The sequence below is a fragment of the Dermacentor albipictus genome, unplaced genomic scaffold, assembly GCF_038994185.2.
Source record: "Dermacentor albipictus isolate Rhodes 1998 colony unplaced genomic scaffold, USDA_Dalb.pri_finalv2 scaffold_567, whole genome shotgun sequence".
NCBI classification, from domain to species: domain Eukaryota; kingdom Metazoa; phylum Arthropoda; class Arachnida; order Ixodida; family Ixodidae; genus Dermacentor; species Dermacentor albipictus.
The window spans coordinates 1,170-14,120 of record NW_027226121.1 but is presented as its reverse complement, the minus strand read 5'-3'; the positions used below and the strand labels follow the sequence as shown (position 1 = coordinate 14,120).

The 12,951-nt window shown below is 44.6% G+C and overlaps 1 long non-coding RNA gene across 1 annotated transcript; it reads left to right on the top strand.

Annotated features, from left to right (window-relative positions):
* Positions 1 to 2,950: 2,950 nt before the first annotated feature.
* On the top strand, positions 2,951 to 11,580 carry LOC139054075 (uncharacterized). The gene is made up of 3 exons (XR_011511013.1): positions 2,951 to 3,423; positions 4,877 to 4,963; positions 11,105 to 11,580. It is a non-coding gene; the product is annotated as an uncharacterized lncRNA (long non-coding RNA).
* The last annotated feature ends 1,371 nt before the right edge of the window (positions 11,581 to 12,951 follow it).

Below are 12,951 nucleotides of genomic sequence, written 5' to 3'. Positions count from 1 at the left end.
CTCCGAAGGTGTCCCCTATTGAAAATCCCAGCATTGCCCATCATGAATTTTATGCTGGGCATGATGTAAAATGTGCTGGGCATGATGGAAAACATGGTGGTGATGGTGGAATTCATCGTGGGTATAATGGGTGGATGGTGGGTACAGTGGTAGATGGTGGGATGTATTGGTGGGATACATACTGGGTGAGTTGTCTCAATGGTGGGCGGGATGGGTGAATGGTGGGTGTAGTGGGTGGATGGTGGGATGACTACTGGGTGACCTGTGTGAATGGTGGGTGAATGCTGGCGTGCTGGGAGGATGGTGGGTACATACTGGGTGAACTGTGGGAATGGTGGGTGAATGATGGATGTGCTGAGTGAATACTGCATGTACGCACTGGGTGAAATGTAAATGGTGGGTAAATGGTGTGCATGCTGGGTGAATGGTGGGTGTACTCGGTGGTTCGTGATACACATAGTGAAGAAAAATTTTGCTTTATAGTACGATTTCTACAGCTTGATTGCTATTATATTTCAACCCCACTAGAGGCATTTTACTGTCAAGCAGGAACAGGACACTTATTGAAGAAGGCAAAGAAGAGAAAATTAGTCACAATGTGATATCATGTCCCACTTTAAAAACACAGACTGATCAATATTTAATTAAAAATTGAGAGACCTCTTTAAGGAAAATGTAAATTTCTTAGTACAAAAAAAGAAAAAAGTATTTAAAAAAATACTTCCTCAACCGGGATTCGAACTTGGGACCTAAGGACCGCGAGCCTAGCATCTTACCACTGCACCACGGCGCCGCCATCTTTCAGTGTACATTTTGGCTATGTCAACAGCAAAAACCGCCGTCTGCGTTGCTGTTTACATTTGTATTTTAAAAGCCAAGATGCGGGTTCCCTCCACTGTGTCAGCTGCCGCATCGCTAGAAGACCACAAGTGTTGTTACCATCGACAGGTAGTACATCGTGCAGTGATAGAACATCAATTTTGCTGTACGACATGCATATTGAATAAGAAATTCAGAAATAGACAACGGTGGCCGGGGACATTGTTAGGGTTGTTACTGCTAATTTCGACAGTTGTCTCTCGCTTTTTACACTTTTGAGCGCGCATATAATTCGTGTGCTCAACGCAAAATAGCTACATAAACACTCGTGGATGAGTCTTCATTCTGACAGCATACTGGCTTCTCACGGCAGCGCTGTACCAGATTAATGAGACCCGAGCGAGACAGGTTTTCACGCAACTTTGTGGAACAAGCGAAAACTTCTTTTCCGCTTCGCATAAGCTTGTGCAATAATTCTGGGAAATTAACTAATGTGACAGTGTAACCGCACATGTAAGTCCACAGGCTTGTGTGCCACATCTTACCAAATAAAACAAAACGGATACGCAGCCATTCCCGCAGATGGTATGATTTTGATCAGCGGCCGATTTTGAGGAGGCGGGTAGGTGCCGCGTCGTCACGGCACAAGTATAACAGTTGGCCACGTCGACTTTATTATCGGTGTCGGTGCTATCAGCATTGCCGGCTTGAGAGAAGCACGGTTGAATACCGCGCAAGAGAAAAGTACAGTGCACACCACCGATGCGAAACTGACAAACAATTTTAAAGGGCAGCGACGGAAAGCGCTTCTGTTGCGACTTCAGAACTCTTGGCCGTCGCGACCGGATGTTTCTGTTGCGACGTCAGAATTGCTGTCGTAATGTCAGAGTCGCTGTCATAATAGAAAGCTGTTGTTCCGGCTTCAGAACACTTGTTGTAGCGACAGAACGTTTTTGTTGCGACTTCAGAGATCTTGGTCTTCGCGACAGAATGCTTCTGTTGCGACATCAGACTTTCTGCCGTAACGTCAGGAATGTCTGTCAACTACGGAAACGCGAGGAACTTCTGTCGTACAAGAGAAATTTCTCTAGTTGCGACATGAATTCCTGCTGACTTTTTCAACTGGGGTACCTTGTGGATTCTATCGCAGACGCAAGTAAATCACAAAGCTAATGAAGAAACACTGAATAAAACCGCGCGTAAGCAGCCGCGTCTATTCGCTGGAATGCACGGTAGCACTTGGCTGCGAACATATTGTACACCGCCGCACATTTCTGGCACCCACCACATAGGACACATTCACGCGGCGGAGACATGCGGTTTTTTCCAGGAATATTCGTGGGCCGCACGATAAATACAAAGGCATGGACGACAGGAGCGCAATACCACGGCCGCTCAATGGAAACGCACTTGTGGCAATACGCACACATTCACCACACCAACACGAAAGCAATGCGGATGACACGGGTGTAACCCGCGCCACACGAGCGATTATTCCTCGTAGATTTGATGCTTTCTGACTGAATAAGTTACAACGCGCACGGAAACATCGCACACTGGACGTGTACCTCCGAGATCATGTCAACAATTTCTAATGCTACAGTAGAGGGTGACGAAAGCAACAAGTCGTTTAAAACGAAGTGACGGCGCAGGTAGCACGGGTCAATGCACGGGCAGTAGCGCAAGGCGTCGTGGGTGGGCATGGATGGGCTTCAAAACAGCTGAAAGTAGGCGGCAAACTTTCCGGAAGGGAGCAATGGGAGACTTGGCTCGCCAGCCTTGACCAGGCACGGCGGACCACACAAGCCAGTGGAGTTCTGGGCTAGGGGACCCACCCCGTCACTTTCCACACCTTTCTTTTTCTTTTTTACCAAACCTTTATAAATATATTTCTTCAAATTACAGCCCAGAGAAGGTTTCCTAAGAATGGCATGCGCGAATCTCGAAGGCCATCTTTTTACTGCCCGCATGTGGCGGAAGCTGCTGGAAATCGAAAATACGTCATACAATTTCTTTCTGCGCTAAAGTATAGCGGATAATATAAACTGCGCGATGGTTGTTTATGTATTGCAACATCTACATGCAGTTGAGCGCAACAAGGCACAAAGCGAGTGTGTGCTGGTTATTATTTTAGTCATCGCGGAGGCCAACCAAACTCCCAATTTCACAGGTAGCGCCACCCACCGCCCCGTTTCAAAGTGGTTGCTCATAGTATCCATCCACCAATCTTGTTCCCTTGTTTACATGTGCTGTCGGTCGTACGAGTTGCTACGATGTGTTTGTTTGATCGTGTTTTTTCGTTTGCTGTAATGAATTGTGACTTAGTTCGCGTGCACAAAATTGCCAAAAGATAGCTTGTGTCTCGCTGCTAACTCGCGGTATGCGTGGTGTGCCAGGCAAACGTGGACCAACGATTTTCATGCCATGGATCGCGTTCCCTTTGTCCGTGGTGGTTGTGGAGAGTTCGGTGGACGCCGCAAAGAAATGATGCGCATTATTAGCGTTCCGCAGGTCGTCCACTACGCAACTGCATGTATGCGGGAATAACTTTGCAGCTCCGGCAACTTGAAGGGCGCTTTTCGACCGCATCGTACCATTTAAAAGGTGAGTACACGCATGCTGTGCTTGCTTCTCGTGTGTGCCTAGAGTGCCTTGCGAGCGTAAGAAATCGAACTCCCACGACGACATTGACTGTGCCGATGCTTGCTGAGCGTTGGTTGACATAATTTGCTTGCGCAAGTTTATTGGCTTAATGCTAAATTGAAAGTCTTGGTGAGCGCTGCCTTCCGGTGAGAGGGATTAGGTTCGGCAACAGTCCTCATTTGCGCGAGCTGCCACTTTTCTGCTGAAGTTGGGTAATAAAGACTCATCTGCCTCTTTACCTATTCTTACTGAAATGGCGTTTCCTCTCTTACTTATGCTTCGAGGTTGTAAATAATGTCTGTTTACGCGGTTGTCGGTTTGTGAGCAGTTATTGGGAAAAAGTATAAACACCATGCAAGTGATCTTGCGCGCGACGGAGACGCGATGTAGATGGCTGTCGCGCTCGCTCGTTCCCTACAAGTCGTACCCCATGCGAGCGGTCTTGCGCGTGACGGAGACGCGATGTAGATGGCTGTCGCGCTAGCTCGTTCCGTACAAGTCGTACCCCATGCGAGCGGTCTTGCGCGCGACGGAGATGCGATGTAGATGGCTGTCGCGCTCGCTCGTTCCCTACAAGTCGTACCGCATGCGAGCGGTCTTGCGCGCGACGGAGACGCGATGTAGATGGCTGTCGCGCTCGCTCGTTCCGTACAAGTCGTACCCTATGCGAGCGACGACAATGAGAGCCGTCTCCCCGGTGTTGCCGGTATGAGGGCAGCAAATACGCGCCAAAAGTGTGCTTTATTAATTTAGTTTGCTGTGTTTTGCTCAAAGGAGCAGCATAAAACATTTCTTTAATGTCTTGCAGTAGGTTCTTAACCTTGCACGTATCAAAATAGTCGTTTGCTTGTTCCGTGCAACAAGCGGTAGTACTCGACTGATGTACATCCAGTTCTGGCTTCGCGCTATTGTCTGTTCGCTCATAGCACTTCTGGGCGACGAGCGACGAATTCTAGATTTCCAGAACCAGGCGACAAAGAACGAGCGATATGTTCGCGCGACGGCCCGTTTACTCGCTCAAAGCCGTCGCGCACAAAATCTCCCTCATAGGGGTCGGGCAAAAAAATTTAAGCAATACGGCTTGCTACTACTACAGCTTACGTTTTGAGACAAGGTGTTTTGACATAACTAGAGATGACAAGGGAAAGTTGCTTAACTGATAGAAAAAAATGAATTGTTACGTAAACAAACATTTGTTTGTAATGTACTGTAGCTGTAGGTCTTAAAAATTTTATTGTCATGAAGAGGTCCCTATTATCACAATATTCATCAGTAACGTTGACCTTGTGCTCTGTTCCCACCCTGCAGTGGTGCAAACATTGTTTTTGTGACTTTTTCTGTGCTCCTTGCATGTGTTCACAATGACTTCTTTAAAGTGCCACTGCTATAAGTTAACACAGAACCTATCTTGCAGTGGCAAGGCCGTGACCAACAACAGTGTCCACGTCAGGGAGGAGCTATGGCTGCAGCAGCGCTGTGTGTAATCGGATGGTCTGGTCAGGTATGACTGAAGTGTATGTGTTCGCAAAAGTAGGATCTCGGTATCATTCGTCAATAAGTTCATGGACATATTACTCAGCAGTGCTTACTAAATAGGCTAAATATCTGCTCAACTTTATTCAACTTGCTGCTTATTTGTGTTTGTAGACATTATGTACACATTACCTTGTTCACTTTAAAACTAGACCTAACATGTCTTGAGGTTTATTTTTTCTTGCATCAATCACTTGGCTGCGCGTTACATTTTATTTTGCTTAGTACAAATTATATCTACCTCTTGTTATTTTGTTTTATTGATTTGAAACTTTCCTGTGTTATACCTTTTATATCCACTTTTTTTTTCGTTTAGGCTACACGCTTGTGCAGTTTCTGCACACGTAAGGATTAAAAGTGTAATGGGCCAAATATGTCACAGGTCTAAGCATGCAGCATGCTTACCATTGTTTAACATTGGTATTACAATTATTGTGAGGGTTACTTGCACGAGCAAGACTAATTGAAAATAGTTGGACAAGACAGTGCACTAGACTTCAACTTAGAAGCTTTATTCAGGAAACACGCAATGAGGTCCCACCTTATGCTCAAAAATATCTGCCGACAGATGCATAAATAAATGTGCCACATGGGAGGAAACCAAATGCGCAACAAAGCCAATACTGCCCACAACAAGCCATTACAAAGCATTCAGCAGGTTCTTCTCAAGGTACAACAAACACTCCTTTATCAGTGAGTTCCAGTGAAGGAGTGCTTACACATTCATCAGCAGCCTTTGAAATGCCAAACACCAAATATTTCCTTATCTAACTGCCTGCCAAACCGTCTGAGCACTTGCTTGTTTTGAAAACACAGGTAGCATTTACGAGCACATCTTCGGCAGTGGTCAGCCAAATGGGCAGTGCCTGCTAGAGCGTTTACAGCGTTCCGGTGCTCCCTAAGCCTCTCGTTCAAGAACCTGCCCTTTTGTCCAATACAGCACTTTCTACAGGGAAGTGAAATCTTGTATACCACCCCCACATTGCAGTTAAAAGTGGGTGACATGCTCCTTAGTGCATGTACCCTGATTCCCGGCGTTGCTTACCAACCTGCACATTCTTGCGAGCTCTAGTGGCGCTGAAGAAAACACCTACACTGCACTGGTTTGCCACATTGTTTAGGTGGTGGGACACCCCATGTACAGATGGCACAGCCACAGGGCGCCCACTGGGACGTGCGTTATTGCACCAAGCAGCTGCCAGATCTGTTTTTACCTCTTTAATGAGGCTCCCAGTAATTGACACCAAGGTGTTATCGAGATATCCGGCCCTACATAAATGGCTCGCTTGGTTGCTGAGCGCTGCAGGAAACCTGGTGCACAAGATTTAACCAGAACAGCTCTCGGGCAGCTAGGAGCTATGCATCCTTTACCATGGAGTATGCCAAACGGTAGTTGAGCAAGGGCTTCTTTTTCCTAAGAGAGTATATATAATAAAGGAAAGTATGATTTAAAATTATACGAATATCGAATGATTGCAGGCGATCATCTTCTGGCAACTCATGTGTGAACTTGAGTCCTACTGAACACTGTTCGAAAACACCCACAATGTTTTTAACAGCAAAGCCAGCACAACAAAAAAGTCATTGGCACTACCACATTGCCCACTGGACGTACAGTAACGCACGTCCCAGTGGTAGCCGTGCAGCTCTGCCATACATACACAGGGTGTCCCACCGCCTAGAAGAAAGGTGGCGAACAAGTTTGGTGTGGGCATTTTTTCAGCACCGCTAACGCTCACAAGAATATGCAAGTTGGTAAACATTGCTGGGCGTCAAGGTACATGCACTAAGGAGCATGTCACCTGCTTTGTTAACTGAAATGTAGTGGTGGTATACTACATTGCCCTTCCCTGTGGAAAGTGGTATATTGAACAAACAGGTGCCTGAATGAGTGGCTTGGGGAGTACCGGAACGCTGTAAATGCTCTCACAGGCGCTGGCAACTTGGCTGATCACTGTTAAAGTACCCATATATGCTCCCCATGTTTTCATAACACACAAGTGCTCAGTCAGTTTGCCAGGCAGTTATATAGGGAAATGTTTGAGGTGTTTTGCACTTCGAAAGCTGCTGATGAATGCATAAGCACTCCATCACTGGTAACAGCTGATAAATAAGTGTTGTGTCTTCAGAAAAATTTGGTGAATGCTTTGTAATGGCTTCTTGTGGATGCTTATCAGCTTCTATGTGCATTTCGTTATCCCCTATGTGGCACATTCGTTTATGCATATGTCTCCACATTAACTGAGCATGCGGTGGCCTCTTTGCATGTTTCTTCTGAATAAAGCATGTCAGTTGAAGCCTACCGCTTTGGCTAGTCCGACTTTTATTCCGTACGCCTTGTGTGTGCTAGTAACTCTGTCACAGGAGCTGTGTCAACGCCAACTAGCCCAACCTTCTCCATTAATTTCACAATATTTTTCAAGTTCCCAGAACAATGGACACGAGCTTGAATTTTTTTAAATGGTACATGAAGGCCAGTATTCACTGTGCTGTAAGTACTACAGCAGTGAGGAGTTTTCTAGTAAGCTTGCTTTTTTTCTCTACATTTTTTAATATTTTTCTTAAGCTATACCCATTCATGCAAGTAGGCAATGTGGCAGAGTCTGTGTCCAGTTGCATCGTTTTCGACTTTGTCTATACTGCATAGACCACATAGTTGGTACATAGTTCAGTCTATTGATGCACTATCATTAAATACGCATGCAGTTTTGCACATGCAAGATTGCCTGCTCGCTATTGCTAAAGCATTTGCTGGTTATTGCTATGTTGCTCATCAAGTGAACTTGATTTCAACAGCACCACACAGAACATCTGCTTGGCAGTGGTGTAATTTTAATACTGATTATCAGCCAACAAGCTCTATGTCTACAGCTGTCCAGAAATAATTCTATTACTTTGTGTGTCTCCACATATTTGGTTAGCACAGTGGGCAGTTTTCTATTTATTCTGCTTGGTGCTGTTCAGGTGAGAATATTTTCAACTAGCAAGTGCAAAGTGTAATGCTGTCAAAAGCCTTTGATTACTGGGCAAATGAATTGAAAGCATTGTACGTAATACAAAAAGTATTTTTCACAAAATACTAGTGTTAAGAACAAGCATCATGTGCACTGCAACTCGTTGTTTTATGTTGGTATGCAGGTATCTCAAGCTAAGGGTGGTTGTGCATGTATTTTCCACATATTAGCTAATACTTTAGCTACATGAAACAGCCTATGTTCTGGCTGCTGAAGTCAAATTTGTGGTTGATGAACCTGCTTGTTTTTGCTGTGCACTTACATTTCTGTTGTTTCTTAAGGGTTGTAGCCATGTGACAACTGATGTATTGCAGCAATGTCAAAGGTAGCTTCCACCCATTATTGCTACAGTGTTCCAACAGACACTTGTCGCCGTATTTGTGCATTTTCAGAGAACCAGCCGTATCCTCTAGGTGAAATTTGTAGTGTCGTCTTGAGTTTGCCAGTCAGTTCATATAACTCTTGAGGACAAAATTTACACAGTGAAGGAAGGGAGACCATACAACATGACCAGTGATGACTGAGTATTTTGATAGAAGGAATAAAAATAACACTGAGTGTGTGCTTATATTGTGCACAAGTTCCTTCAGAAGGAAAATGTGAGTTGTAATACAAAGGCAAAAAATCACAATAAACAGTATTTGCGTAAAAAAAGGTGAATAGTCAGACTAATTTCTATCCCTTGTCATCTAGAAAGGACGCCTTTTTTCATGCATTCATAATGAGGGCTTGCTCACACGTCTTCTGGTATGCCTCTCTGATTTCTCTTGTCAATTTTTCAACCTGGGTGGAAACAGATAAACTAATTTAATCTGGCCTAAAGCCCTATTGCGGCAATGCACGGCCAAGTCAGACGAACATGCCGGTCTTCTCAGTAAAATGTGGTGATTTCTTTGGTACATATTTAGTTCCTGGCCTGTCAGCTTCCTAACATTGGAATGCAGTACACTGCCCCTAACACGCACTAGACATATTTCGTGGTATGTTTAACCAAGCGTACCTCGCTTGCCTGTTCGCTTTTCTCAGTTCACTTGTGGACTGTGCTGCATACCTGCCTACTTTATTTTTTCGCTCGAAATATGTGTGCATAGCATTCCACAAACGCATTGAGAAAGGCGTCCAGGCAAGGGAGATTTGTATAAATTACCACTAAATATGTCTTGTGTCCGTCATTAGCAGTGTAGTCTATGCCTCTGTTCATGTGTATGTTTGTTCAAATGTACAGGGTCGTCAACTCTTGGCACGAACACGACTCGGCGTGGCCACGCCCCGCGGAGTGCCAGCGTGCATGATGCAGGGGGGATGTGGAGCTTCGTGTCATCTGCTAAAGTGCGGGAGCATGCCATGCTTTAGCGGATGACACACGACGTGAAGTCCCACCTCTAAGCCCCTGTGCGCCTGCGCCGCTTAGCTCCGTTTCACAGCCATGCCATGCGCGCTGGCAATCCGCGGAGTTCGGCCACTCTGCACCATCTTCGTACTAAGAATGGACGGTCTTGTACATGGGGCAGACTGGCCGGTGTATAAGCATGTGCCCAGGAGAGCATCATTATTCACTCAAGGGACAAGCATGCTCGTCCCACTTGACAATGTATTGACACAACTGGTGATGTACGCCAGATTTAGATTGTTCATATCTTTGGTTTACTTAAGGCAACCGATTGATCAACATTATCACTGAGGCATACCATTTAAAAAAGAGGGACATCTGTCAGCCAGTGCTCATTATGATTGCATTACAAAGAGGAATACTCTCGAAATGACACGGAATAGTGATCACTCTGTGCTTATTTGTTCTATTTTTATGCAAGTACTGTTTATCATGATTTTGTACATTTGTATTGCAACTTGTGCCCTTTGTCTTAAAAGATCGCTTGTGCAGTGCAAGGGCACATGCAGTATACATATTATCTTTAATTTTTGCATCAAAATTAATGTTGAATTGGTAGCTTTTGTGTCTTGTTGTCTTCTTTCGGTCGCTTGTATCACTCAAAAGGTAAACATTAACGTACACCAACTTTCTTAATTACTTGCCCGTCAGTGTTGATAAACATGAAATGTTGTTTTCAGCCAGAATATTCTTACCATTTCTCATTCCCGGTCAGCATAGTGCTAATATCCTTTGGCTTTTTATAAAGCGTGCTAATATGTATTTCTGATTAATGCAAAAGTTAGTTCTAGTTGGTGGTAGCTGCACTTGGACATCATGACAAGTGCAAGGGCACACACACACACGAAGAGACACAGTCTGAACGGGCGCTAGACATCAACTGAAGGGCTTAATGACGAAAAACAGCAACGCACATATTGCGCAAAAACCTACAAAAAGATGTAGAATGTGCAATTGTCCCTAAAGAGAATTCCGCTGCCGCTGTACTAGCGCTGTACTATTACAACAAACATTTCGAACCTGGTCGCAGTAAAAGGAGCGTGCACACCGAGTTCTGAAGTTTGAAGTTGTGACGGGACTTGGTGCATTCGTCGTTGCAGTTTAGTCATGACGAAAATATAACTGCTGAGATGAGTGAGTGGTGCGTGTGGTTTTCAGAGCCCACAAGGGAATTCACTTGTTTGCAACCATACAAGGGTAATCATACTTTCAAGGCATGTCTCCAGTGTTCTTTAGAACAAGGCCATGTAGTGTGTGATGGTGGTGGATTTTGGAGACTGGCACGCGTAAGTCTCTAGGTAACATGTGCTGCACTATTCTCCGTGTGACAGTGCAATCTTGGAGGCCTTGACGTCACTCGTTCTTGCACTGTTCTCTGCATAGCGGTGCGCCTATTTGAATCAATTGTTTCGCTTTCTCTATTAATTGCATTATTGCAAGGTTAGACTGTACGAAATTTGAGTGTTTGCTGCCCTTGAAATGGGAAAATTTTATTAGTTTAATCCTTTACACAAAAATGAATTTCTTGGTGAGGTTGGGTTTAACCCCAGTTTTTTTAAAACTTGTTCGAGGGGCAGAAATTGGAAAATATAGAGTTGCATCAGAAATTGACGGACCTAACTAACCTATATCATATTGTTTTATACAAGTGCGTTTTAGTGTTAAGAATACTGCTCAGGAAAAAAACACTTCATATCTATTGCAGGTACAGATTGGTGTGGGATTTGTGATGCCACTCAACAAGTGGCATTACATATTCAAGTCTGCTTCCAACGGAAAGTGCCCATTAGAGGTGTCATGGCACCTGTGGACACCAGTGCAAGCAGGTGAAAGCAGCCTGACTGGACAGGCCTGCCGGACAATGTGCCGCGCATCTGGGAAGCTTCTGGCAACACCTCTCGGAGAAAGTGGCTGCTTTGAAGAGTAAGTCAACTGTCACCTCATTTAAGAAATATAACTGCATATCTACAAGTTATCTGAATGAGTTAGCATTACATGATGTATACAGAGCGACAAGAAATGCCAAAGCAAGAATGAGGCAAGTGCCTATATATTATATCTTTTTCTTCTGCTGTATATGCACTGTGTCTCGACACACAATTTAAATGTCTGTGTGGGTATGAAAAGCAGCACAAGATAATTTCGGGATATGGGTTTCCAGCGAAAACCATCCACAAAGTTTCCCCCATAATCAGTTTCAATTAAAAACAATCAAGAAAGTCGGGTGGCTACACGAGCGGTTAATTTTGACGGGACCTCGATAGCTTGCCTTCACCTGCTGCTCATTGTCTTAACAGAAGTGAACATTTAAGCACCTCATTGTCTTTGAAATTTCTAATGTAGACTTGGCATGCGTTATTGTAGCTTTTCACACTGCAGCTTTCATTTCACTTTTTTGAAATAATGCTTCTCAAGAAAATTGGGTTCCGACACAGCTTGGCAAATTGTATGGTCTAAAGAAGCTTTTTAAACCACCGCCTTCCAAAGTGTTGACTGTGGTCACCTGATGTGCTGCTTTACAATCTGCAGCGTTCACAGCCAAGCAATTTCAAAACACTATTCTGATTATTGGGATGTAAAAGTTATAAACAGGGATAAAGTGCCTCAGAAAGGGTGGCCAACGTTTCGTTAGGAGGACCTATCTTCTAAAAGGCTGCCTCGTCATCCTCGGCATGTTAGTTTTAAAGTGTTAGTAGAGTGACGTCACATGCAGTTGTCGGGAGTGGCTGGTTGTAAAGGGAGAGACTTGAAGGAGAATGAGCGCGGTCACCTGATGTCTGTAAGCATGATTCCTAAGACGTAGGAACAGTAGCGGGAGTGGGAATGCGGGGAGAAAAGGAGAAAAAAAGAGACACCAAGAGGGAAAGAAAGAACAAGAAAAGAAAAAGAAGGGCAAAGGAAGGTGTTGGGGAAGCAAGAGGTTAGGGAGCATTCAGGGGTGTCTTTGGCAGCATGTTCATGTGGCTTTAAAGGAGCCGGTGAGGCGGTCAGTGCTCGAGTAACAAAAACAACCCGAAAAGACATTAGTTGAAAGAATGACTTGAGTAGTATAGCAGCAATGCGTCGGATAATTTAGAAGGAGTTAAGATGGCAGTAAGGAGTCCGGAATGCAGTGCATAGGGTAGCTGGAAGGCAGCGGCATAATCTTTCTAGGGACGTTAGTCCCAGTAGCTCAATGTAGGTGTCGTCACAGCGGTATGCAGAAGTGGCGATACCCTGTGTGGCTGAGGCACCGAAGAAGGTATCCTGGCGCCTGGGACTTTGGAATATGTTGGTGAGGGTGTTTCGAAAAAATATAATAAAGAACGGACAAATATGGGGGTGAACTGAAACTGGAATAACAAATAAGAGGGTGGCATGAGCAAAAGCGGGCGGAAACAGATGTACATGGGAAAACATATTTATGCTAACATATTTATGGGGATTCTACAGACTTTCTATTGCACTGCACTGACAGGCCCCACACATACCTACGATACATAGACGACATATTCATAATATGGTGACATGGTCAAGACAGCCTAGATAAATATGTAGGATTTCTCAATTCTT